General features: G+C 38.6%; 1 protein-coding gene across 4 annotated transcripts in view; it reads left to right on the forward strand.

The window, feature by feature from the left end:
- CD36 (CD36 molecule) overlaps positions 1 to 23713 on the forward strand; it is a 78369-nt gene that overhangs the window by 13018 nt on the left and 41638 nt on the right. Inside the window, exon 1 of one of the 4 annotated variants that reach the window (XM_021689492.2) lies at positions 8913 to 8931. The exons of 1 other annotated variant lie outside the window; for it this stretch is intronic. The gene's annotated coding sequence lies outside the window, so the exon portion shown is untranslated. Of the gene's footprint in view, positions 1 to 8912; positions 8932 to 21189; positions 21269 to 23713 lie in introns of those variants that run through there. 2 more of the 4 variants (XM_021689487.2, XM_021689490.2) reach the window with 2 other exon arrangements.

Raw genomic sequence — 23713 nt, forward strand, 5'->3', positions numbered from 1 at the left:
GCCTTTGGATTTTAGTGGTTTTGTCTCTGCCTTTACTGGGGCTGTCAGTTCAGTGCTTACCCAGTTTTCATTACTTCTTCTTAACCCTGCTTTTAGGCCCCATCAGACGAGCTTTGCAGGACTATTTCTCCCGCTCCTGAGGGGGACTCCAGGGAGTAGCTTCCCAGCTTGACAGCGCCCCCCACCCCCTTGCCATGGCTGCCGCCGTAACTGCATGTAGTCCCATGACTCCAGATTCTGTCTAGAATGACTCTACCTTCTCCTCATTGGACTGAACACAAGTTTTAGTTCAGAACCTCATGTCGTTCCAGTATTCATTAGTCTTCTGTTGACTCTCATCCCAATTTACTGCTTTTCATATGACCCTTTATAAGTGAAAACTCTTATCTTGTCATTTCCCCTACTTACAGTTGCTTAATGATTCTCTTCGGCTTACAGAATAAAATTCAAGTTTCTTAGAAATACACAAGGGGCTTCAAAATCTTGTTTCCATCCATTTCCTTCACTTTTTGATAGTTCCTTAAAAATGATTTTGTGGTTTTCCAAATACATCATTCCCGTCTGACTTGGAATTTATTCATGCTGTTCTTTTTGCTTGCCCTGCCTTTTCTCCCTCTTGCATGATTGGAAGATGTCTACTTATCCATTGAAGCCCTTCCGTTAATGGATAGTGCACCTCCTCTCAACAAATCCACTATCTACTAAACACCATGTTTTTATTCATCTTTGTATCCCTGTGCTAAGCTCAAAGTCTGGATATAATCAGTGGCCAGTAAGTGTTTAAATGAATATACGAGTAAATGAGTTCCCTAACACCTTTCCTCCATTTTAATCCAAAGCTTAGAACTTTCTTTACTCCTACTCTTTATAGTTTCTCCCAGAAAACCTCAGGAGGAAAGCTTTATGAAAACTCTTGGAGCTTTCCCCGATAGCAGTTCCTAGTATAAAATTTATATGGCATTAAGTAGATCTGAATTCAAGTGTTACATATTAGTTTCATGCCCTTGAATAAATTGTGCAATCTCTCGGTGTCTCAGGTCCACATCTGTAAAATGGGTGCAAAATTATCGTGTGGTTATGATTTTATAAGCCAGACTGTACCAAAAAAAAAAAAAAAGGAACTCTATTTCCTCATCTGAGAAATTAATCATTGAGATTGAATGATTTTTTATTTTCCTTTCGGGCTCAGAATTAGAAGACATGAACTTGGTCCCTGTTCTCTTACTATCTGTGACATTGAGAAAATAAATTTTGGGGTCCTCTTTCTGCTTCCTAGCTAAAATGAGGAAGTTGTACCAGATGATCTATAAAGAATCTTCCAGTCTAAGTTTACTTGATCATCTGTTATCTGAATCTATATCTCTATTTCCTTTCTTTTGTATATACAATTGCACTCTAGTTTCCCAAGTATGTTTTTAAAATTATTGACAAATGAAGATAATTTCAACGGGGGAAAGTGTTCTAGATTTACAGAATAGGTGGCTGGGAGCTGGTAAGCAACAGGCTATAATATCTTGGTCAAATTCCAAACACAGAAGTAAATTTTAGTATGTTGATATTCTGATCTACAGAATTATATAGCAACCATTTGTAAAGACTTCAATAAACTTTTTAGACTAATTAGGGATGATGTCAGCAAGAGAGCAGTTTTAGAAATTTCTAGTGTCCATTCCGTCCCAGAAACCTCACTCTGAACAACTACCCACACATGAAAATACCTTCACAAGAGCTAAGGATTCCAGGCGAGGAATTACAGTCCCTGTGCGAAGCAGATACTCTATTTTTATAGAGACGTTGAGACTGTATCAGATTACCTCAATCTTTTCAATGAAGTAAAAAATAAAGCAGTTTTCTGAGAAGATAAATTTCCTGGGAAATTCTTAAGAAAATAAAGACAAAGAAGAAGAGAGTGAAGGCAAAAGACATAAGGTAGGGAAAAAAAGTAAAGGATTGGTAAGTACTTACTGTGGACAGCTCAATTCGAATATAATATTGTTTTAAAATGTATTTGATTGGGGCACCTGGGTGGCTCAGTCGGATAAGCATCTGCCTTCGGCTCAGGTCATGATCTCAGGGTCCTGGGATTGAGCCCCGTGTTGGGCTCCCAGCTCAGCGGGGAGCCTGCTTTTTCCTCTCCGCCTGCGCCTCGCCCTGCTAGTGCTCACTCTCTTGCTCACTCTCTCACAAATAAATAAAATCTTAAATAAATAAGTAAATCAAGAAATGTATTTAATTTTCAAATGAATGTGATTGAAAAAAAGTCAAGTGGTATTTTAGCACCTAAAGAAAAAAAATTCAGTTGCCCTAGTTTCCCTGTCTTCTCCCATTCCCCATGTCTCTTTCCAGGAGAAAGAGCATTTTCTAGATAATGTAGCTATGGTGTTATTCCTTGAATTAAGGGAAAAAAAAAAATTGTCCTTTTCACATTAGCCTTTGATCTGCTCCTGTGGAGGAGAAGGACCTAGCTTTTATCGTACACACACAGAACGCTCCCTCCACTTCACGCACCACCTGCACATACACACTTCTTCCAACCCGACCAGTGCGGCTCCTTCTTGATACTGTTCACTGTGGGCATTCATATTATACATTTTCTGAGAAGTAGAGCCACAAGTTTGGAATGAGTGCTTTCTTTCTGGTCAAATGTATCTTTTCCTGGTGATGATAATTGCCTCCTTCAATCTTTTGTCATCCTCCTGATCCAATATTATCTTTCCACACCCCCAGGCCTGTGACCTAATTCTTACCCTGAAACTTCCTTTAAATTTCTTCGAGGAAATTCCCTTTGTCTCTCAGTTGTCAGACCAGCTATTTCTTCAACCTTCTGTCTTCTGGTTTCTTGGTTTACTTCCTTGCTTTGGTGGAGGGTTTCTGTTCTGGGAGTTCCTTGAGCTCCTTAGGAAAGGGTAAAAGCCAAGCAAAATTTGGGAACTTACAGACATTGAAATGTCTTTATCCTCACTCTTGAAAATGTGTTTGCCTATAGAATGACAGCCAGAAATAATTTTCCCTCCGATTTTTGAAGAGATTGCTCATGTGACTTCTAAATTCCCAGCGTTGCTATTGAACTTTGTTGTCTTTCTGACTTGCGTGTGACATTACTCCCAAGCCCGCCAGAGGCTTTTAAGATCTTTTGTTTGTTCTTGATAGTCTGAAACCTGGTGAGTACAGACAGGGAGGACACAGCCTGGGGCCCTGTGAATCCACTGTGCTGTATAACTTGGGTGACTTCTTACACTCTGGAGACTTCTGTCCTTCAATTCTGGAAAATATTCATGCATTCTATCCTTATTTCCTCGTTTTGTTTCTGATTTTATTTTGCTTTCCCTGGAAATGCCTTCACGGGAATGTCGGATCTGTTTTACCCCAGTGAGGGTGCTCTCTGGCTCCTCTCTGTACAACGAACAGCGTGACCTGGATATTCCAACAGCTCCGCTGACTCTCTTATTTCTGTGATCATCGCTTGCACTTCCCAGATTGCTACCTTTTATTTCCCTTTCTATGATTTTACGATTTTCTGTTTCACTAGCCTCAGGATGGAATCTCTTCTCTTAGTTGCCTAAAGACATCAATCACAAAAATATTTAGTGTTTTTTATTCCCCTTTCTTATATTTATCCTTATTGTTTGCTTGTCTGTTTTAAATTGTGTCTTGCAGGTCAGATGTTCCTCAAATGTCTGACGATTGTCCATTTATATTTAAAATGGTGGTAAATAAATACGAATCTCATTCTAGAGTTTCACTGACCAGTAGGGTAGCCACTGGCCATAGGTGGCTATTGAGAACTTGAAATACACTTAGCCCCAACTGAGATGTGCTATTTTTTAAAATTTTATTTTATTTTATTTACCTTCAATTAATTAACATATAGCATATTATTAGTTTCAGAGGTAGAGTTCAGTGATTCACCAGTTGTATATAACACCCAGTGCTCATCACATCACGTGCCCTCCTTAATGTCTGTCACCCAGTTAACCCACCCCCACCCCAGCACCCCTCAGTTTATTTCCTATGGTTAATGAGATGTGCTATAATAGTAAAATAAAAACCAGACTTCTAAGACTTTATATAACAAAGGTAAAATATCTCATTAATTAAAGATAATATAATAATTTTGATTATTAAAAAATTATGCTTTGTAACATTATAATTAATACATATTAATATATTAGGTACACAGATTATAATTGATTAAAATGATAGTATTTATGGTGTTGGGCAAAATGATACATTAATATTAAAATTAATATCACCCATTTATGCTTTTAATGGGGCTACTGGACATTTCAAAAGTATATATAGCATGAGGCCCATTATATACTTCTATTGGACAGTATCACTCTGGAGGAATCACGTAAGGTCCTGGCCATGTCATTGTCCTCCCCCACAGCCCACCTCCACTAGGAAGTCCTATCAACATGTTTTCTCTTACACCAGTCAGTTCCCCCAGAAAAGAATCCTCTCATTTCTGGCTTGCTAGAGTTCTGGAAATGGCAAGAGAAAAGGAATCAGTATGTGGAATTTTGCTTAAACTTATTTCAGCATGGATCTCCCTCATGCCCCTAAGTGGGCCTCCTGCTCTTAAGAATTCTCTGGCTCAATATTGCCAAAGAGGAAGGACCCCCCCCCCCCCCCCACCTTTCAGCAGGGCGAGGAAGGCGAGTGAGCAGGCTGAGTAGAGTATGTGGAGAGAGGATCTAGGGTTTAGGACTTACAAAGATACTCAACCAAGTTAGACCCTGCTTCCCATGACACCCTATGCTGCTAATCCATGGCCTATCTGGGATTGTAGAACAGATTCCTTTTGCTTCTTACTGGCTTTCTGTTGTAGGCATAGATACTGAGAATCTGACACTCTAGGGTTTGCTGAACAATTATTAGTCCATTTGCTTTATACGTATTGACTTGTTTCTGACCTCTCATCTAAATATTTAGGCTGAACAGGTGCGTTCATGTTTTTGTAAGCTCTATTACCTTCATTTTAATGAAATATCAGGTGCCAGTGAAAACATTCAATCCACCACGTTTAACCAAAAGTCTTAAAAGTACTTCATCTTTTCTTTCTTCTTTCTTTTCCGTCAGGTTATGCTCAGACATTTAAGTCTCCTATAACCTGGTCTAAATATATTTACCTCTACCTGTAGGTATATCAAACCAGGAATAGGTTGTTCACATACCTTTTTTCAACCATGCCAATTACAGTGCTAAATGCTTTATGTAATTACCTAGTTTTATTTTCTGAGAATCCCACTTCCTTCTACCTGGTTCTAAGAGTTCTGCCAATATATTCTTAGGACTCCATGTGATTGCTTCCTACAACTTACAGTTTTTCTAGTAGGATAAAATGTTATTGTGACTTATTAATCCACATAGTTTTGTCCCTCCCACGCTCTTCATCTTCTCTGAACTGCAAAATAGGAAGCTGCAAATCGGGGAAGGACCTTAAGTGGAGACAAGAAATGGACTTTATGTGACTAATCAGTTTTTTGTTTTTAATTTGAGAGACGGGGAAAGGACATGAGTGAGGGGAGGGACGGAGGGAGAAGAAGAGGGAGAGCGAGAATCTCAAGCAGACTCTGCACTGAGCGTGGAGCCCCACAAAGGCCCACATGGGGCTCGATCTCATGACCCTGAGATCGTGAGCTGAGCCAAAACCAAGAGTCAGATGCTTAAGGGACTGAGCCACCCCAGTTGCCCCAACTCTTCAGTTTTAATAAAGATCTGGAAAGCAGTTATGACCAACCTGAAACATTGTTCTCAACACTATCCCAAGGCAGATAAAAGAGGATTAAGTTTGAATGGAAGTGGGAACACAGGAGCTTAGATGTGAAGGAATCCCAGAGAGCTACTGTGGTCGGCCTTGCCATAGACACACTGCTGGAGACAAGCTTTCTCCCCTCCCTCCCCTCAGGCGAATATAAGGATCTCAGAGCTGAGGTGTGACTCAGAGAAAACACTGTGTCCATCGTGGCACCAGAGCAGTGGTGTCCCGTGGGCTCTATGTGGTGTAGAGGCAGCTACGTTTAGAAGCAGATTCATGAAGACCCTGGGACCCTAGCAGTTTGTGCTCAGGGTTCTAGAAGGTTGTGTAAGTAAACAGAAAACAGCCATGATCTGCCAAGAGCTCATGGTTTCAAGAGAAAACCATAGCCACCAGTTCAGAGAGGGTATGTTCTGTGTTCTCCTCTCTTCCTCTGAACCTAACACCTACTGAGAAACCGTAATCGAGAGTTTAAACCTGAAATGACGGAGAAATATAAAAAATGGGAAGTGTCTTAAAAGTGGCTATATGAAACATGCTGGGCCAGATAGAATGAAAGCTTGAAGTAAAAAACAAAATGTAGAAAAATAGAATTTCAGTTTTGCACACCTGATTCTGTGACTCTGAAGCTCATTTCCATTTCAGTGATAAACAGCCACTCCCAAAGTTGCCAGCTGTGATGGTTCACTCTTGCCAGGACAAATGCAAAAGCCTCTCGAGGTCACCAGGACAGCTTCTCTTTGTTGCATGGTCGTGAATTTTATATTCCACATTCCCTTTGTCAGGATAGACAGTTGTCTTTCCTGGAGGGATGGCAACTTGGACTGGATTTTTATTTTAAACTTTGATTTTAGTTTGAAACCTTAACATGGAACGTTCTCCCTTTAAAGAAATACACACCCTTCTAGGTGACAGGAGATGCCGTGGCATTTCCGTGGTCTCTGGTTCAAGTTGATGGCATACACATACACGTGCATAAGCAATTTGAGCAAATGACTGTGCTTTCAAGATGGTAAAACAGCACCATGTGTTACACTGGCTGCTCCTGAAAAAAGGTAGCGTTTCAGAAGCTGATCGTTACTTCCTAATAGGTATTATTTGACAAGTATGTCAGTGTTCCCCCATATTTTGAGCCACTCTTATTGGAGCAGTCTGTTCCTTGCAGATAAAAGCATCCCCGTTGATAGAGCCAGAGCTTCAGCACTCTTTGACCTTGAGCCAGAGACTTAACCTGTCAGTCCTTTCCCCTCTCAGTACTTGGGCATTTTTGCCATTTGTAATACTGGCAAAACGATAATCCCTCAAATGGTTCTGAGAAAGATTCATTTAGACCCATATCAAGTTCTCAGGATGGTGTCTGGTCTGTAGTAAACACCCTCAGTGTTAGTATAACATGACACAATGTGGGTTTTTCAAAAAAAAAATGTTCTTCTGATAAGATGATCATTTTGCAAATTAAATACAATGTGATATTACAAAAATAAAAATGGAGATGTGATTATTTAAAAAGTCAAACAACACACAGTAAGACTATGTCAACCAGCCCTGCAATCGGATTCTGGAGATAAGTGCAGTGACTGTTGAAATTACTCATGAGAAAGAATTTTGGTTGTACTTAACCTTAAGGATGAAGGGGCACAAGGTACCATTTAGGTGGTATTTACTAGATTAAAAGAATTATTTGCCCAGGTGTCTCATTCTAGGAGCTTGCCCATATATCTGAACATTTATCTGTGAGTTTAAACATTGAAGCTCAGTAACGTTTAGGGAAAGAGGAATCCGGTCCCTACCTCCAGGGAGTTAGGGAGTTACCTATTTGATAGAGGAAAGCAAGACTTGGCTTTTTATTACCTAATCCAGTTGAGCAATAAAGAGGGAGAGACTCCAGGGTAAACTGCCTGACAGAGCTCAGGGGGGAGGATTGCATGCTGAGAGAGTGTTCTGTCCTCACATTGCCTCCCTGTCTTGTAAGGTTAGGAAAGCCTCGCAATGAATATGACCAGACAGCTTTATATTTGGGTAGGACCTGTAGGAGTAGATGTTAAAATCAGTGATCTGGGATTGGGAAAAGACTTTTAAAGTGAAGGAAATAAAGGCGATAAAAGGACAATCAGTACTTCTAGAAAGCCAACCTCCCTGACCTAAAGCTACAATGTAGGCTATCCATATTTTAAGAATGTTTTATGATGAAAAATAGAAGAACTGAGAAATTTTTCTTTAAGAATTTTTCCTCTATGCATTCAAATGGAAACAAATTCCACCCCTCACCCCTGCATTTAGTTTCTTTAAACAAGAATGCATTACTTAAGTTTCTATCTTTTGTGAATTAGTATTTGTACAACCTCAGGTTTCTTGTTTCCCGAGGCATGAATATGAATGTTTGCTTTCTGCAATGCCTAACATTCACGGTAAGATGATAGATTTTACCCATAACAAGAGATATGTAAATATACGAAGATCTTAAAATTTACTTAATACAACAAGGCAATCTATAACTGTCATAAGCATGTACATTTTGATATGTTTAGCCTGCCTAGTTTTAGATATAAAAATCATTAAAGTGCTTCCAAAGTTACATATATACACCTTTATTTTTCATCTTCATTATTTTCAGATTAAGTTGATACGTTTTTATAACAGTCAATATATTTATACTCATTTTCTAAATTTAAGTGACCTTTCATTATCTGTGAAGGTATCAAACAACCAATGATGTTCGTAAAAGGCATCTAGGATGTTTTGTTTTTTCCCAGCATTAAGTAAATTTTTTGTGTGCTTTGAAGCAGAATTTTTAGTTCTTTCCTGGACTTACTTATGCAAAGTTATAACTCTTGGCAGCTTAACACAAATTGCTTTTGAATTTTAGGGTGAAACCACATTTTGACCTAACGGTGCCCGAACTTAGCAGGCACTCAGTTGGAAATTAATTTCCTCTAATCTTGTTCATTTTGATGTTGCCACAACAGCTTTTTATATTTTCTTCCTTGAAGTCACTAGCTTTCTGGTAGAAATTGCTATATCTTTCTGAAGATGGAGAAATATTCTCTGCCTACAACCCTTCTCTGCGTTGGCCAATACATGGTAATTGGTGTCTGATTCATGTGCTTATGGAAGGAACTAGAAACATTCCTCTGTGAAGCTCGGCAACTCTCCTGAAACCTCCCCCTTCTGTAAGTCCTCCACTGCACCATAAATCTTCCGTTAGATCACCTGTTTTCCTATTATAATAATTTTTCTGTATGTCTGTCTCTCACTCCATGAAGATAAGGTTATATTTTACTTACTTTCATAATCTCTGCACCCAGAAATATCCAGTGCCAAGAGGAACAGATTTTTAAGACAACAAATTTATTCACTTTTATTTAACTCTAATCTCTTGATAAAAGTAATGAAAATAATTCTAAAACCTCAAAGTAGCATAGCAAAATGCATCTGCTGAGAGCTTTATATTGACAAAAGCTAAAGATTTAGATCTGGGCAAGGAAATGCTTGTATGTAACCACATACCCTTTTGTCTTTCTACTAATCTTTGATATTGTCACTTGGATGCATAAACTCAAGGTCATCCGTTTCATACTAATACTGAAAATCTTAGCATTTATCTAATTTTCCCAGTTTTCTCTGTGTTAGTTATCTCTTCCGTAAAAATGTGGCTAACAATACCTAATGACAGAATTTTCTGTGGACTTGAATAATGACACACGGGACCATTTAGGCACGATGCCTGGCCCATGGTACAATGTTAATAAATATTAGTTTTCTCCCTTGCCCTTTCTGAGAATTTTTCACATTGTCCCATGTGAAAGGGAAGAACTAGAATATATTAATCAAATAGAAATGTTTTCTTTTCATATTTAATAATTTAAGTAATTGTTAAAATGTTTAAATATTTAGAATCAAATTTGAAACATCGAAAAAGCAAGAAACAGAATAGTTTTAAAAACTTCACTCTGGTAACAGGGCCTAGCATATGGGAATCAAAAAGAGGGGGAAGTTATTCTAATTATCCAGGAACTGAATATTAAATTAAAAATAACTAGCATTGCTGAAGAAGAATAAAGAATAATAGAACACACACACAACCAAAGCATTGCCTTAGCAAATTATCAAGCCAGAACCTGGAAGAAGATATGTGAAAAAGAGGTAAAAATTGGAGAAGATAGAAACATAAGGAGAAAAAGCAGTATTCTGGTTGAGGTTTTATTTGGTCTTTTTTTCTTTTTTTTTGGTTGATTGTTTTGTTCTGTTTTGTTTTGAAAAAAGAATGTAGAACAAGCATTTCCGGCTCTCTGGGTCTCTGTAATCTCTTCTGTTAAAAGATCGGGACCAGATGATTCCTAAGATTCCTTCCATTTCTGCAGCATAAAGGTCATGAACAGAGAGAAGAAATGTGTCATACACAGAAGTGGGTGAAAGATCTTTGAACGAAGAGTCACAGTTATTTATATCTGAATAAATGTGGAAGTTGTGGGAGCCCAGGAAACTTTGTAGTCTTCTACCCTAGACTATATACATAGAATTACCCTTTGTGTGTGAGCTATCTCCTTAGACTGTGAGCTCCTTGCAGGTAGGTGTTGCTAAACGATCCAAGCCAATTTTGAGCATGCACTATTATCAGGTTATCTTAGTAAATATCGGTAGCCCTCAATAACTAACAGCAAGGCGAGCTACAGACCTCCTTCACAAAACAAAGTGAAAGTTCTCTCAGAATGGCTCCTGACTGAAGCAGATGAGTAGCAAGCAGGAAAAGCTGGAACTCAACCTGTTGCTTACGCTCCGTGAAGCCCTCACACTCAGTAGGCTCAGTAGTTCTTAATTGGACAGTTCAGAGGCATGCGCTTACCATGCAAACAACGGAATTCAGCTAACCACCTGGGTCTAGGCAGATAACCAGGAATGCCCCCAAATCAAAATTAAGACAGTGGGCCATTTCTCAGCTGAGCCTTAGGCAACTGGGCTCGGTGGGTATTAAGAGCCTGTAGCGTAAGAGTAGGGAGTGAACCATATGTCTAGGCAACTCATAAATCTTTCATTTCACCACTGAAAACCCCACGTATATATTTTCATGGACCTTTTCAGGTTTTAGGAGATAAAGATAATAAAATTATAGACTTCAATTACATGCTAAATAGCTCGACAAGGAATGTTCACAACCAGGGTAGCAGCCCATTTTAAGAAGGTAGCTTAAAAGTGCTCAGTACTCACACGTTGTATTTTCTATGGAAGTATTTGAAGTACTTTACAGAAAACCTCGTGGTAGGAGTCATGCTTTCTTCCTTTTTGTGGCAGACTTCTGGGCACATCATGGCCACATGATAAATCTTAATCGAATACGTGTATGGATAAGGATGCAGGTCATCAACAGTAATCCCCAGGGAATTATTGCCTAAATGATGTGGGAAAAATCATATTTTATTTTGTCCAGTTTAGCATATACCATAAATGGCTTGATTTGGTGTTGGAGTGTCTTTGTTTTAATTTTTTATTCTGATGAGTTGCATATATAATAACATACCCACCAAATATTGCTATCCTGGTTCTCTCATATGGCCAAAGAATGTCATGATTCTTGTAGACCCGAACCTGTTCATTTTGCAAGGCCCTGCACCAGAAGCCTCTTATCTCCAGTTTTCACAAACTAGAATAGGCACCGATGCTTTGTTTCTTATCCTAAAGACAAGTGTGCATGTTGTTATGTGGTTCCTAGGAGGGCTGGAGAGTCCTATAACAAAGACACAGGATGAAAAGAGCCAAGGGAATTGCCTTGAGAAAATAAGTAGGGAGATCCCCAGAGAGGGACCTGCTTCTGTGTTCTTTTAAACGTCACAGAGTAATTGTTTCTCTCTCTCTCTCTTTTTTTTTTGTTTTAAAGGAAAGACCCAGGGTGAGGAGCAGCTCACTTTCAAGCTGGGGAGGTTGGTAAACACTGGCGACAGGGCTCACTGTGGTTTAGGAATCCCACTGCCTCAGTGGAGTGTCACTCAAAATTCCACAGCCATTCTTGGATACTGGGAGGTGGGGCTGACCGATGTACAGCCGTGATTTGACCAGCACTTGGGGCAAACTCAACCACAGTTATCAGTGTTAATTCCATTTTCTTCCAACCAGCATTTTGCAAATGAGTTAATATTGGCGGCTTCGCACTTTTTCATCGGACTTCAAACTGGTAATTATGCTTATGTAATCACTGTGAAGTTTTCTAGCTTAACGTAGGACTCAAGACTGGTGCCTGCAATACTAAAATCTCTCCGTTGATCTGATTTTTGCTTTCTTCTTGTCCAGTGTAAGCTCTACTTGTGTTTTTCTCTTCTCTCGGCGAGTATTTGAGACCCAGATGTACGGGCAGCCTATCCCAAGCTTTTAGATGAGACGTTGTATCTAAAAGAAAATGGAAAGAGTTGGTCAGGTGTAGTAACTGCTGTGATCTTGTCAGTGATAAGTATAATACTAAGTAATAAGAGGATATTCAAAAATATTTGAAAGTATCCAGACCCTCCAACATGCAGGTGCTTATATACACGCAACAATGGAGGAATATCTTAAGAGAACAACAACATACTAAAAGGGCAAATTCGTGCATGGTTATCTTTTCCTCTTAAGAACATCAGTGCCCAGGAAGACTGTTAAATTACAGATGGTCACTTTTTACGTGAAGAGGCGGTTACAATAGCGTGAGCAAGTTTTGGACTCTCGAATATTAAGATTGTAAGGCAGAGTGGTTGTCTTCCCGATCTTGGAGAAGGAAGCAGCTATCCTTCCCCACTTCGAGTCAACAGTAATTGGTAGAGGTCACAGGCAGCGTTTGTCCTGCTGACACTCCTGGCATGGCTCTAGCCAACAGGTGGCTGCTGTGACTTGTTGGAGAGGTGATTCTGCAACTTTATTTTATACTCGGGTTAGAGAACTCGGTCATTGTATTGTATATCTGACTTGGGTTACCGAATCTTTGATTCAAAGGCTAAGAGACTATAGGACGTAACGTTAGAGACTTAGCCATTAAATTAAAGGCAGTTTTCAACTTGCACATCATTCCTACACTGTTTTTGATGGTAAGAACCAGCCACATGGAATGATAATAGGAAGCATCAAAGACCAGATACGAGAGTTAGGTAGAATTTTTACAGATTTCCGACAGAACCATTTTACCGGTCACATATAACCATTTCTAGTCGTGGCATTTTATTTTGACCTGCGTTGTGATACAGTGTTCTGCAGCAACAAACAATATCTGTATGCCTTAACTTTATTTCACCGTGATTATCTTAACTAGTTGGAAAGTGAACCTTGTGAATTACAAGACCGCTTTAGGTTCACCTCTGTGGGTGTGAAGACAGGGGACTGAGGGGGGAGACTGTTTGACATAGACAGGGACAGGAAATGCTAATACAACCTCATTCAAAGAATAATTCGTGACCTTGCTTGTACCTCAGACCTATACAATTCCGTTTGACATCTGGGTGGTTAACATTGTTTAAGCATTCTAGACAAGCCATAATTAAACATGCCAATACCAGATCACAGGCCATTATGGATTTACAGTTACATATGTTACCTAAATGTAAACCATTAGAAAAACAAAAAAAACTGAAATGACATGCTGTGTGGTAATGCTACTAAACAGATACATTTTCTTTTATACTCAAGGGCTAGGACTTCATGAATGCTAGCATTATGCAAATGACTTTGTCTTTAGACAGTTGGATTGTTTATTCAACAAATATTTGTCTGTCCAACCCATACTTGGTACTGATCATTTTCTGTACCTAATATCATCCACTTAACACTTTGAAAAGCAATTCCCCACTACAAATATTATTATTTAATAAGTTAAATGGATATCAAGACTGGAGCATTTTATAGGAGGTCGCCGCTCTACTAGGTCATCAGGGAATCCTCCACTGAATCTGGTACCACAGGTTTTCATATTTCTCCCTTAAGGATGATGAAAGATCAGTGAATTCCTGAGTATCTGAAGTCTGTGGAGTCTTGGGTTGCTTAGAAACTGAGTGACTAGGGGCTTGCTATGGCAACCCAATTTATCAGTGAATGCAGAACCAATGTAGCTGGCATTATGCCACATCTCCGTACTCCGCCGGTAAGAATATTCAGACTAGATCCTCTGTTGTAACAGTATTTTTATTACTTATACAATCAAACTAAAAATCACAGATTACCAAATATTGAAATAACGACCTATAGCTTATAATGGATAGAAACTACATGAAAATTAAGCTTAAGCTTACTGTGTAATTTTAGCTATGTCAAATATATTGTCTGTTGGTTATTATTCCATTGCCTACCTTGCTTTTATAGAAACGATTTTCATTAAATTGAAAGCATGAGAAAACAAGACTAGTAAAGTATTTAATCTCCGTGATAATAAAAAGGTTCTGGGGGCGCCTGGGTGGCTCAGTCGGATAAGCGTCTGCCTTCGGCTCAGGTCATGATCCCGGGGTCCTGGGATCGAGCCCCGCATCGGGCTCCCTGCTCGGCGGGAAGCCTGCTTCTCCCTCTCCCACTCCCCCTGCTTGTGTTCCCTCTCTCGCTGTATCTCTCACTGTCAAATAAATAAAATCTTTAAAAAAAAAAAAAAAGGTTCTGAAATTTGACTTAGATCGATAGTTCCATACAAATAATCTGTAAATGTATCTATGTATGTAGTATATTTTAACGATATCCTCATTTTATATTAACTCTTTATTTGCATATAATAAATGTGTTTTACCATATTATTTTTTTAAAAATCTTAGGCCTTAGGCGATATATTCATGTCCTCTGACACACAAATGTATCAGATTATTAATTTATTTGGAAAGCACATTTTTGCAATAATGTGGGGAAAGACCTTAGAGGCCTACTCTCATCCTCAGTTTGAGTATTTGCTCCCTTCAGTGCACTTTTAGACATGTTTTCAGATTTTAACGACACCTTTTCATAGTTTTTATATATTCATGCTATATGTAAGTGCAATCTCTGCCCCTCCTCATAGGTAGGTGCTGTATGGATCTTTTCTCCCTGTTGCCCCCAACTTGCCTATGTTTATCACGGTCCGTAGCAGAGAGAGAGATTTTGTTTTGATTGTATTAAGGGTTCTCCTGAGAGTAAAAAAGAAAATCAGTGTGACTCAGGTTTTCATGGGACAAAGAAGGATACATCTGGTGATATTTTCAATTTGTTCTTTATACTTATTCATGTCTACAGAATTCTGAAATTGATCAGTGTTTTGAATCGTCCAGCGTGTCTATTCAGCTGGGCAATGCCCAACTTAATGATAATATGTCTCATCTCAAAGGTGGAAATAAGGACAAAGACAGCACTTGAGCCAATTTTCTGGAACTAACTGCTATCAGAACAGAAAAGCCAGTTCCCAGGGGTGCTTGTGTAAGGCACCAAAGACTGAGCCATACGAACTTTGTCCCTTGACAAAGGTGCATTTTGAAGTCAGAGAAAGGCCCGCTGTTTTTTAACAAAATAAGTGAGCAGTCCAGAACAAATCCTCTACACAGCCCAGAGGAATCAAACTGTTAGCAAGGGATCACATAAATTAGTTTATAAAGAGACAGATTGGCATGTAAAAAATGAGATGGCAGAGTATACTATTTGGAAAACTTGGAAAAATTCTAATAGGCGAAACAACACAACGCAATCACTTATTAATGGTCCACATCTAATATTGAATCGTGATTTGAACAAATTTAGAAATCTTCATTTTTTTTTTTTTAAAGATTTATTTCAGAGAGCGTGTATGTGCGCACATGAGTCGGAGAGGAGCAGAGGGAGAGAAGACGACTCCCCGCTGAGCACAGAGCTCATCACGGGGCTTAATCCCTTGACCCCGAGATCATGACCGGAGCCGAAATTAAGAGTCAGATGCCCAACCAAGTGAGCCACTCAGGCGACCCTAGAAATATTCACTTGTATAAATATGTCTTTTCCTTGCTGTGGACCCATAAACGCATTTGGTCTATTAGAGTCATTTAAAACACTTGCAAAGAGCTTACTGTGTAGGAGCTTGTCCTACATCCTTGCATTGCAGTTCCTCAGTTAAGTGTCTGTGGAATGGCAGAAGTAAAGCCCTCCGTAAGAATATTTTCTAATGTGGAAGAATCAGACTGTTGGTTCAGTACGTGCAGATTTTTCCTTAAAGCAGATCACAACTGTTCTTGGTTTGATTTCATGCCTGGTATCTACTGCATATAAAAAAACACACCTAGAAAATAATCAGTCCTTCTAAACTTGATATCAGATAACCTGGTACCTCCTCTCCTACCACAGTATTGAACACACCCATGTCTCTTTTTGATCTCTGCCGTGATACCTCTAGTATAGGGTTTTCAGTATCACTTCAGTGCATATTTGAACACCTGTTAGATGGTAGGCACTATTTTAAAATCTGGGATATAAAGATAAACACTACCAACACAGTTCCCAGTGCGTACGTTACAGGGAGCTCCATTTTGACAGGCTCCCTTGCAACTCAGGAATAAACAACTAAATGATGAATTGAGCTTTTTATAACACTTTTTATGAGTATAACACTAAAGAGTTCTGGAGATACATAGAAGAAAATGTAGTTACATGATAGTTTATATGTGCTTAATAATATATTAATATCTCTGTTGCATATGGTGTAAAAAAACATACTTCTTGCCTTTTTTTTATTCTTTAAAGGCCTCCTGGTTAGGTCCTGTTTCTTGACCACATTTAATGAGCCAGGACTTTGGTTAGATATTTTAGTTGTTTAAAATGTATGTGATCTGGGCGCCTGGGTGGCTCAGCTGATTAAGCGACTGCCTTAGGCTCAGGTCATGATCCTGGAGTCCCGGGATCGAGTCCCACATCGGGCTCCCTGCTCGGCAGGGAGTCTGCTTCTCCCTCTGACCCTCCTCCCTCTCGTGCTCTCTGTCTCTCATTCTCTCTCTCTCAAATAAAAAAAAAAAAAAATTTAAAAAAAAAATTAAAAAAAAATAAAATGTATGTGATCTAAGGTGCACATTTTACATAGAGTCTCAAGGTATCAGTTTGGGTGCTTTCAGCTCAAACTAGCTGAATCAATACAGGGGTTTTTGGTGGTCCACATAATTGAAAACTCCAGCAGTACTCTTGAGGCATAGTTGGACCAAACTTGCTGGTTCTTTCTCCTTAACTTTCTCTGTTCTTCCCTTTATTTGGGTGTTGGCTTTGACTTAGATTGACTTTCCTTGAGGTTTTAAGAAGTCCTCCAACAGCATGAGTATGTGTTTCCCTATTCTTCTACATCGAGGATGGGGAGGGGGGAGAGATAATAATAGAAAGAGTGATTCCCACCAATGTTGAGCAATGTTGGCCAATGTCTTTGTGCGTCCTGAGGGAAAATGTATGTTCTGGTAACACTCCCTATTTAATTAAAGGAAAATATTAAATGGAACATTTGTATTTTTAGAGGCAATGCCTCTAGAACCAAAACCTTTATAAATCAAAATCTGGAGGCAGTTTTTTGGATCTTTCCTGCTGAACTCAATATGTAAAGGCATTTCTAAAAGCTGAGTCAGCCACTCGTGGCTTCCAGGGCCCAAGCTACCCACCCTACATGGGAGGCACTGAGGATCTGAGGGTGTGAAGTTCCTGAACAAATGTTACTGTCTTTCTTTCCTCTGGGAAATTATCAAGCATAGTGAAATATCCCTTGCAGATCATGATTTAGTCAATTATAATGGCTGAATTTAGTCAGATTTATTCATTATGTTTCATCTTTAAAAATCAAAGCCAGTTTCCCAGGACATGTCTTGACACTTATGTATTGGACTTAAACAAACAAAACAGACATTATCTAGTCTCAGTTTTAATTTTATTTGCCTAGGATCGGATGAAGATCGAAAGAGTGGCCTATACGATGGTAGAATATTCTAGAAAGAAAAGTTTTCCAAGTGATAAATTTGCACCAGAGGACTTAAAATCACATGGTATTTTTTCCCTCACCTAGCTGACATGGCACTTAAGCCAGAGAAAGTTTAGTAAATAGCACAAATGTAATCTTCATTTTCTTGAGTTTCATAGTTTGAAGAATTTAAATATTTTCTACTGCACAGGATGGTAAATATGAGGTTAAAAGAATGACAAAATGAGGCAAAGTTTTGACTAGAATATTTTCTGGTAGTATTTGGTATATTGAATTCCCATTGGAGGCTGGTGCCTTTCAAAACAGAAATATCTGTCAAGTGGATAATGTGAGTCTGTTTGTAAAAGGAGTGAAGGGTCAAATGAATTCATGATTTCCACTGATTTAGGGATAGCTGTGCTTTTGTAAATGCAACTGCACTAAGTAATTTGGATGCAACTCCAAATTTACACATCCAAAATCATGGACCCTTTTGAGAGAACTAGAAAGAAAAAAAGGATATGTCAAACAGTCACATAGAAATCAACCAGGACAGATACACGTAGGGTAACCGAGGAAGAAAAGAAGGAAAAATTAAAACAGAGAAGCTCGTGAAAGAGAGAAGTCAATGCTGAGGCTTATTATAAAAACAATATTTGGGGACATGCCTCTTTATAACAATAGGAATTATTTTCATGGTTTTTAATTTTGAATTGAGCTAACTCATGAAATGGTATGGTTTCCGTGCTTTTATGGACTGACTTCAGCTCCGATTTCACTCCCGGTAGCCGCCTTTTTTCCAGCCTACCATGATGACCCAGTTTTCCCTGAGGGGTTGTAGGAAATGAGAGGAAAAACAGGCCTAGCAACATTCTTGGGTCATATCCAGAAAATGGTTTTTAGCCCTTGGAATACATGGACGATGCCGTTCGAGCCTTGTATCTGTGGTTTGGGAAAACAATAATAATCTCAGCATTCACTCTGAACCGGAAAGCACCGTGCTGTTAACAGAAGGAGCGTCACAGAGTAAAATGAAAAGCCCTCAGATAACCTAAGCACTCCAGTTCACATTTGTGTCCTTACCCATGAACTGGAGGCATTGTGGAGGAGGATAGTTTGCTTGCCTACATACCACAACTGAGAGACCTCGGGCCCCAGCAGTCACTGAGGAGAGAAGAGGTCATGAAGCAGAACAAAACTAGCAGGACTAGCAGAGTCATGCAAGGGCGACATTCCGTAGCAATTCATATTGTTCAAGCTGCTGTTGTTTACGTGAATCATACCCTCAGAACAAAAGAGAAGAGTGACCTTCAGGAATCTGAAAGGGATGGCCACAAGAAACATGTTTTGAGTCCTTGGTGGCTTGTTGGAGAGCTATGAGGATGACAGAGACTTGTACAGAGACAGGGTTGATGCTGCCTAAACTCACTTAAACCTCCCTAGTACGGTTACCACAAGGTGATTTCCTTTATCAGTTTTACTCTCAAAGCCCCAAAATGCAACGCAAGCTTTAATGCTGCTGCTAAAGTGTCACAGCCAAAGTGAAGTTTAATAGGCAAGTCAGACTTCTTTATGATTCAGAATTGAAGTGTGGAGATTACAAAGGGAAGGTTTTACTCTACCTCTACCTCTACCTCTACCTCTGCTTGCATGAAAGAAGCAGACAACCAGCAATCACAGAGACACATGTAGGCCGGTTTCAGGGTTTGGATATTTTAGAATTATTCGGAATTCATCTCTCTGTCTAATGTATCACAGAGTGGTAGTGTACCCCTTTTTATTCCGTCTGGATTCTGATGTTTATGGTATCTGGGCTATGCCCATTGGAATATGTAAAGGACATGAGCTAAATGATTCATAACCTTTCCAGGTCAATATTTGCTTCTGGAAGTTTTATCAGATAGATTTATATAAACAGTCTATGTATGCATGTGTATATATTCAATGTTTTTGTTGTTATTTTTCTTACAAAGTATTGTACGAGGCTTTATTCAAACTGAAAAATACATCTAGAATAAAATGTTCCCACCTTGAATCCTATGGAGTCTTGGAAATCTTAAGAATATATTTCAAGTTCTTCCAAGGAGTTTATTTGATAAGTAGCACTCTCAACCAAACTTGTGGTTTCTTTGAAGACAGAAAACTCAGTCTTGTCCAAGAGCAAACCCTTTCCTTTAGCCCACTAAGAACCAAGCTGGATGATGAAGATGATTTGATTGCACTCTAGGGTCGACAGACTGTTTTTTATACTCCCTTAAATCTTCTAGCAGCAGCTGCCATGTCACTCAAATGCAGGGTTTGTGCCAAGTGATTCTTTGTAGTGTCAAACTTTTCCACTTCAAACAAACAAAAAGAAAGGCATCAAGAATATATTTTTTCCTGTGTGGTGATTTTTTAAGATAAATTATTGTTGTATAATGTGTATCTTAGAAACTTTTTTTCATCTTTGAAAAGAAATCTAATCAGGTATGCTCCTATGTCCCTGGAAAAGTGTGCACATGTGTGTGCATGTGCGTGTGTGTGCGTGTGTGTACATTTAACTCTTACAGGAATCTGATGTCCAGGTGTTGTGTATCTTTAAACTTAAGGTAACAGGTTGTCCGGTGAGATGGATGTCCATATAATTAAGGTGGTTAGTGTGTCTCTTAAATGGAACAAAATCACTTTCTCATTATCCAGCTGGTTTCTCTGTGTAAATTTTTTTGTTGTTGTACATTTGCCACACTCTTCAATTTTTTTTTTTAAGATTTTATTTATTTGAGAGAGAGAATGAGAGAGAGAGAGCACATGAGAGGGGGGAGGGTCAGAGGGAGAAGCAGACTCCCTGCCGAGCAGGGAGCCCGATGCGGGACTCGATCCCGGGACTCCAGGATCATGACCTGAGCCGAAGGCAGTCGCTTAACCAACTGAGCCACCCAGGAGCCCCACACTCTTCAATTTTTTAACTGGTACTTAAACAGTAAAAAACCTGATATTTTAGCATTTTAAAGCACATCATTTTGACCAAGCCATGAGCTAACACGAATGTAAACTGATTTCTCTAACCCTTCTTAAAATTATTTTATTTCATTTTTAAGACCCCACTTCAGGGGCTATCTGTAGTCAGATTACATTTCTTAAGAATAAAATGTGTTCCACCCTCAATTCAGTCATTTTTTAATATTTCTGTCCTCTGAAATTTCAAATTAGTTGGTTGTATACATTTTTTCCCAACCTTTTCTAATTTGGCATTTGTTAACTAAATGCTTGTTTTCCTTATTGATTATTGTGCTTTTTTCCCTACTATTTCACCATGCCATGTTTTCAGACCTAGTTATCCTTTTACCTGACTATTTCTGTTTCTCCCCCCTAATAATTTTCCATTTAGTGTATGAGCACAGATTACTCTGACAACTATGTTGATCATATCTGTTCCTTGTGTTTCCTAGTATCATTTACATGTTGACTTATTTTCTTCCCCCTTACAGAGTTGAGTCAGCTTTGCAAACTGTTGAAATAAAGATTAGGTCTGTCAACACTTTTAGATGGCCTGTGAAATTTACATATTGATTTGGCCCTGCCCACATGAGCACTAGTCACATACACAGAGGTGCGCTCTCTTTAATCTCTTTTACACACAGCTCCTATGATGGCTTCTATTAAACATGTGGGTAAGTTAATTTTCTAATTTTAATGCAATATCTTTGTTTTTATCCTGCGTTTCAATTCATTAGATTACATGGTTTAAATCTAAACTTTAGTTACCCTGATATTCTGCCTTTTACCTTTGATGATGTCCTTGAAATTCTCTTTTTAGGGCCATCTTACAAGCCTCTGTTTTAATCTCTCCAGCTTTTGCTGGCATTACATTATACTGTTATGTCTTAATTATTACATCTATATTTATTTCTTTTTATTCCTTCATGTGAAGCCCTTCCTCACCGTAGAAAGTAGGTAAAACATGCCATTGGTTTAATGCTTTCACAAATAAGCAAGGTAGCAATTGAAAATAATAGGTGTATGTTTATACACACACACACACACAATTATGTGTGTATATACATGTGCATAAATATGTATGCGTATGTATATGTGTATGTAAATCTCTATGGTTAGTTATCCCCAAAGATTAAAGTGATAAAACACATTTTACTTACGGTTTGACACTGGCAACTAATGTTCTGAGAAAGTTTACAGGCCTTTAGAAAGATTTTATTGAATTTCTTTTTCTTTTTTTTTTTTTTTTAAAGATTTTATTTATTTATTCATGAGAGAGAGAGAGAGGCAGAGGGAGAAGCAGGCTTCCCGCGGAGAGGGACTCGATCCCAGGACCCTGGGATCATGACCTGAGCCGAAGGCAGACGCTTAACCATCTGAGCCACCCAGGCGCCCGATTTAATTGAATTTCAAAATAATTCTATTAGTTACCACTTACAGACTATGTTCACTGCTCATTCTCCCTTGTGGTTAGAAATCATTTTCTTCTCAATGTAGCATCAGGTTATTTAAAATTGTTATTCAATTGGTACAAATGTGTCAAAGAATATGCAAAAGTACGTATTGATCAAGAACTTGTTATCTTCTTTTTTTCTTTCAGAAAAGAGTATAGGCTCTTCATTCAGTCTCTCTGGGTTTTAATCCTTGCTTTGGCACATACTAGCTTTGCGACCTCAGTTGTCTAAAGAGCCCAGGGAGGTGCTATCACAGGTCGATGAGCTAACACAGGTGGAAGACTTAGTTGGACAAGACTCCAGTGTGTGTGAGCTCCTTCATTATGTCATCATCATAACTTATACGTCTTTGCATACCCATACAATCTACAATTGCCATGTCTGTTATACTAAGATTCTTCATTTCCTGAACTGTAAAAAAAAAAAAAAAATCACTTAAAAAAATTCCATCTCCTAACAGAAGCTGCATACAGATTTGCATTAGGTTTAAACCTAATATCTGATTTGATCTTTCAGCCTGAGGGTATAGGTGTAGTCTGTATGATTATCCTCTTTGGCAAGAAAAGAAATCAGAAGTACAATGACTATGCATTACTGAGTCCACAAATCTTGTTAATAAGCAGTGATCAGAACTCAGGCCATGTGACCCCTCTTTTAGAGTCCTTACAATGCATCTATCATCTGTTTCTCAAATATGTTGCAATATTTGTTACTCAACTTACTTTACTCTTCCTCTTTTACTTCATAAGTGTTAAATTCCATGAATCAGCTTATCTGAAAATACTGTTACCAAGGATTTTATCTAAACCATACAAAACTAAAAGAAGGTTTATTATTTTTAATATTTTTGAAATGAAGAGAGTCTTTCAAAGTGTGACACAATATTTAAAAGGAAATTACTGTGAAAGTTAATGACATAAAAATTTTAAATTTTAGTATAAAATTATAAAAAAAATAAAGTTTTAAATTGTCAAAATTTTTTTTATAATTGTCAATGTCGGAAGACTGGCCTGTTCCTCTCTAATTAACAAGGAAAGGACAAACAAAGTCATAGGAAAAAAAAAGATGAACGAGAATATAATCACAAATATTTTAAAGATTTATTTATTTTAGAGATAGTGTGTGCACCAGCATGGGGAGGGACAGAGAGAGCGAGAGAATCCCAACCAGACTCTCCACTGAGTGTGGAAACCATGCAGGCTCAGTCTCAGGACCCTGAGAGATCAGGACCTGAGCTGAAACCAAGAGTCAAAAAACACTCAACCGACAGAGCCACCCAGGCACCCCTCACAAATATTTTAAAATAGAAATGGCTAATATACTTAAGAAAATAGGTTAAACTACATTCATTTGAGTATTTACCAATATAAAAGTACTTGTTGGGGGCGCCTAGGTGGCTCAGTCGTTAAGCATCTGCCTTCGGCTCAGGTCATGATCCCAGGGTCCTGGGATCGAGCCCTGCATTGGGCTCCCTGCTCAGCGGGAAGCATGCTTCTCCCTCTCCCACCCCTCCTGCTTGTGTTCCCTCTCTCGCTGTGTCTCTCTCTGTCAAATAAATAAATAAAATCTTAAAAAAAAAACAATAAAAATAAAAAAGTACTTGTTAAAAACTCAAAATTCAGTATAAACCAGTATGAGTGTGTATGCAGACAGGTAGTCTCACAC

The sequence above is a fragment of the Neomonachus schauinslandi genome, chromosome 12 (genome assembly GCF_002201575.2).
Source record: "Neomonachus schauinslandi chromosome 12, ASM220157v2, whole genome shotgun sequence".
In the NCBI taxonomy this organism is placed as follows: Eukaryota; Metazoa; Chordata; class Mammalia; order Carnivora; family Phocidae; genus Neomonachus; species Neomonachus schauinslandi.